Consider the following 5561-nt stretch of genomic DNA (forward strand, 5'->3'; position numbering starts at 1 on the left):
TTATATTTTTAGATATTAACATAATATAAATATAATCTTTTTTAACAATTGTTTTTTCTCTCAAATTCAAATGATAGCATTTTTGATCCCCAAAACAGTGTCTTTCATTTATTTTGAGCTCTAGTCCTGCTAAGTCTACAAAGAGCCAAATAAAGAGCCTAACATAGACCTTGGCATATACTAAATGCTCAATAAATGTTAGCTTTATCAAAATCACCCTCACTGGCTTTGTTTCTTGTAGCTCAAGTTTTGTCAACATAGACTATGTCTTATGTCTGTTCTTGATAAACACACATGCCCTCACACCTTTCTCCAAGGTCTCAAGGAAGAAGGGTAACACTAATTCATTTTCTTTGGGGTCACTATCTTCTTTCTACATTCTCTTCCTCCGCCATAACACTTTCTTCTAATCAATATTATTTCCAGAATCTTCTAAATTTATTTTCCCCTCTGACCAATATGCCTAGGAAATCTTTCATAATTCATGGACTGTTTATGCTTAACCATAGTGTTACAAATTTATTAATAAAATGATTATGCATGATAACGATTAGGCCACTTTTGTGCATTTCTTTGCAAATAGTGACAAAAATCTGTCAGTGTGTGTTTCATATGCTTTATAGAATGCCTTCAAAGTCATTTGCTCAGATTTTTTCCTGAACGCTTCCTAATTATTCTTAATTAATTTTAAAGATATAAACAGAGTGAGATATCTCCTCTGTTTAAAGAAATGCTATTTACCGTAAAAGCAGAGCATGCAATAGCTGGTTGAAAAGAACCTATAATGAAGAATTATAACATCATGAACAGAAAGATTTTCTTTCTTACTAACTTCTTTTGGTTTTTGGAACTAGTTTGCATTTCTTTTGAAAACTGATTGGATGGCAGGGAGGACATAAGCTATATTAAGAATATCTGGATACTGGAATTAGATCCATTTGGATCTGGCCCTGCCTTTCCCTAACTGTATGACCTTGGACTATTTATGTAACTTCCCGGGGCTTCAGTTTTCTCAGATGTAGAATGGGTATGATATAGTTGTATCTACCTTCTAAGATTTTTCTGTTTTTCTTTAATCATGTAATGTTTGTAAAAGACAACACAATGTCTTGGCATATAATAACACTTGTTGCAACTCTGGAGTGATTGTGTCAGCTAGGAAAAAGCTTTGCTTATTTCACAGTGTATCAGTAATTTTCCAGGCAACTACTTGGACTGACATTTTCTGTGGCTTTGAATTCACTGGAGCTCACGCATGAGCTTGTTTCCCACATATTTTTGTAGATAATTATCCTAAGAACTATTTACCTAACTTCAAAGTGCTAGCAAAAAAAAAAAAAAAATCACCGTATTTTTTTTAAAGTAATCCCTATACCCAGTGTGGGGCTCGAACTCACGACTCCAAGATCAAGAGCTGCATGCTGTAATGCCTGAGCCAGCCAGGTGCCCCATCACTGTAATTTTTAAAAGACTTTCCAAACTGAAAGGTAATATTAAATTTAAAGTACAAAGTAGGAAAAAAACTACAAAGTAGAATAATGAAAGGAAAACATTTCCTTTATATTTCACAAAAGTAGAAAAACATCCCTGAGTGGTAAAATGTGTGGGGTGTTTGTGTGTGTGTGTGTGTGTATGTGTGTGTGTGAGAGAGAGAGAGTATGTGTGTCTTTTTTTTTCAAGACATTTACTTGAGATGTAAGACAGATTTGGTTCTATAAAAACAAAATAGGCAGATGTAAAGCATTGGGTAAATAGTGATGAAAATTCACATTGCTGGTTGAGTGGCCACTGACTATCTCAATTAGATTTTTTTTCTGAAATTTTTAAGTCTATGAAATCTTTTTTAAATTAAATATTATAGAAAAGCATAAGCATAAAATTACATAAACTTGGGACTGCTGTGATTTCAGGGAGGGGCGGCAGTAAGGATACAAAACTCTCTGTCATCTACTCACACTTTCTGCTTTTTCCCCAACCAAACACATTTGCAAACACAAATATGAAGCTTAACTGACAAGAGACTGAGTTAAGAAAGCAGAATGAGGAACAGCTGGGAGGCTCAGTCAGTTGAGCATCAGCCTTCGGCTTGGGTCATGATCCCAGGGTCCTGGGGTTGAGAGTCCCGCATCGGGCTCCCTGCTCAACCAGAGAGCCTGCTTCTCCCTCTCCCTCTTCTGCTCTCTCTCTCTCTCGGTCAAATTAATAAATAAAATCTTAAAAAAAAAAGAAAGAAAGCAGAATAATCCCCAATTCTTATGAAAGTCAGAGTAAAAATAAGGAGAGTACAATACTTAGTACTTTGTCCTGAAGTTCTCTTTGAAATATTTTTATCGTGGTCCTTAAGGGTTTCCCAGTTTAGTGCTGTGTGTCTTGGAAAGCTATTTAAAACTTTTCAGTTTTTTAGGAACACACCCATACACAACCAGGAACACAAAGTTTCAGGTTTAAACTCACTCAGATTTGTGTCTTGGATGTCTGAGGTTAAGCTGGGTTACCTGAGTTGAGAATCCTGGCTAACTGGGGAGTGTTTCAGGCCATTATTCTGCCTTAAAGGATGAGGCAGCAGATCTCATATTGCATTCCTAAAACAAACAAACAAATAAACCAAAACAAAACCTACCTCTTCCTCCATACACTGTAAATCTGAGTGAAAATGCATTTTTCTTACTACATTTGGATGTCTCTGCAGTTCCTTGTTTAGTTTTTAATTACTTGGCCAAATTCCCTCTGAGTATTCTGAGTAAGGTTTACTTTGTTCATTTTTAAGGCCTAAACTTATCTTGTCTTAGAATGAATGATAAAATTGGACTCCGTGGTCTCTAATGTCTATTCTAGTACTAACATTTTATGATTCTAAGTTTTTATATTACTTTATTTATTGGGTAACAAAACAATACATATGACTGTAAAGGATACCATATTTTCCCAATGTCTAAATCAGTGTTTTCCTATAAAATGATGTTGCTCATTAATTTTTTGAGGGGATATTATTTATTTATGTAAGTTCTTATAGAACAAACATAAAAACATATTACTGCTTTACATGTATGTTGTTGTTAGCTATTCATGAATATTATTCTATGGGATCTGATACTCCTAATAGGGGATTGTCATCCAACACGGAGCAAAGAAGGCAAATCCTTCTGCTCTCCTATATTTATATCTTTATTGCTCAGACACATTTATATTCTAATGAAGAAAATATTTTTCAATCCATATTCTATGGTCTTCTCTTCAGGGTTTGATATACATTTCCTTTTGTATAATCAGTAAAAACCAGACCCATTTCTTGTACCTTACAAATTGGTACTCCTATTATGTTCACTGTCTTAGAGAAATAAAATACTAGTGAATAATAAGGAAAGCATTCAATTTCAGCTGTTAATAGTTAAAACTTAGCTCTGCTATTTAATAGCTGTCTGTTAACAAGTTACTTTCCTCTTTCTTTGTTGTTCTATTCATAAGCAGTGTTAATGACAAGATGTATTTCAAATGTTTTCTCCTCCTATAAGGGAGGAAATAATTAATATAATGTACTTAGGCTGTTTCTGGAATATAGTAAGCATCCAGTAAATATACAGCATTATTATCAACCTATTTGTCCTGTGGATTAAAGGTGTACATCCTATCTTACAGATGTACAAAGAAATTACAGCTCTGTTTATTTTCTGCAACTAGTGTTATCTTTCTTACATGTCACCCTTCCAATCTCCCACCTAGGTAATAGTAGAAAAAACAAAAATAACATATAAATATTTGTTGCTTTTTAAATTAATTTTAAGTGTTAATTCTTTCTTTTGGCATTTCTTATTTTAAATAGACTTACTTAGGGGTGCCTGGGTGGCTCAGTTGGTTAAATGTCTGCCTTTGGCTCAGGTCATGATCCTGGGGTCCTGGGATTGAGCCCCACAATGGGCTCCCTGCTCAGCGGGGAGTCTACTTCTCCCTCTCTCTCTGCTTCCCCTCCCCCCCAGGCTGTCTCACCCTCTCTCAAATAAATAAATAAAATCTTAAAATTTTTTTAATTTAAAAATAAATAAATAGACTTAAGTAGCTCAGGGTCTTTTAAATATCACTTTGCTTACCACCCCCCTTCCATCTCTCCTATTCCCCAAATGTCAAATGAGTATATGAGGTATTTATTCTGGTGGCAAGGGAGAGAAGGAGACATCTGTGCTGATTGTGCAGAATTTTGTGCTGTCATCTTATAAGAGGTGTGTTGTCTGTGATCACCTTGGAGCTGATAGCTGCTAAGATATAACTGGTCCATCTAGCTGTGAGGTTCTGTGCTACACCCATGGTAGAAGACCATTATGTCTTCCTTAGTCATAGCGGCCTCTTTCACTGAAGCTTCTTCCTTCTGTCCCAGACATTTACAAAGCCACAGATTTTCACACTATCTTCACATCCTCACAGAAAGATCCCCTGCACATCATACACAAGCCTGGAAAACCTTAATCAATATTATACTTATGTTTATCTAACATAGGATTTTTAGCACACCCAACTCTAGTACTCCTCCAGAGGCTTTGTAATCCCTTCTAGCTATGTGGGAGAAAGCAGACCTGTAGTCCCAAAATATTTTTTCTCCATTTCTAAAATCACCATTTCCAAGTGTGGACCCTAAAGGAGAATCCAAGAGGTAGGCTGTTGGTGGTGAAGAACCTGATATCTTTCATTCTTGTGACACCTTTATTTCCTCTTTATTTTCGAATGTTATCTATTCCCCTTTTCCAGGATTGTTAAGACTTATAGCATATATTTAATGGCAGAATGTCTAGTTTACATGTAAGGACATATTTATTTGTAGCATCAACCTAAACATACTCATCCTTTCTTTTTATCCTTTCTACTCTAGATACCTGTGAAAGAGCCCTTCCTAAGCAATCTCTCTTTACTCATCAGATACCATATTCTATTTATTCTGTATCACATATATCTCTGGGGTCCACTTGCTCCATCCATTCCATTTGTCATTGCCTTATCACAAGGCTGCATTAGATCTTAACTAGGTTATTGCACTCATGATATTGTCACTAATCTACTTTAATGCATCTGTTTACCAAAAAAATCTATCTAACTTGCTTAACTACCTAGCAGGTATGGAGAGGAAAACTGACACAAATACAGATAAAAGCCCAGCTAGTAACATAAATGTAATAGAGAGCAAGGAATGCACACTTTACCTTAAAAGAGTAAGCATTATTCAGCTCCTGCTGCAAAACTGAAAAAAATAGTGTTGCTAGATCTTTTGATTTTTCAAGATAAGATTGGTGTTTTGATTTTTGTGAGAAATTCTTCAATGCCTGTTTATAACTAAATCAGAAATTGTTAAAAAACATTTTGTAAGGCATTAAAATATCTGCAGTTAAAATTCAGCCCAAGAGTAACCAGTTATCAAAATCCAACATGCAGAAAAAGGAGGCATTATTCTCACAACTTGGATCAACATTCCCTAACATATATATTCAACACTATAGTTAAACTGAATCCTTTCCTATGCTCATACTTATTTGTGTATACGTGCTTTTATATGTGTTGATCTTTTTGTCTATAATGTA

This window comes from Leptonychotes weddellii, chromosome 2, assembly GCF_054177405.1.
Source record: "Leptonychotes weddellii isolate Sample4059 chromosome 2, ASM5417740v2, whole genome shotgun sequence".
Classification (NCBI taxonomy): domain Eukaryota; kingdom Metazoa; phylum Chordata; class Mammalia; order Carnivora; family Phocidae; genus Leptonychotes; species Leptonychotes weddellii.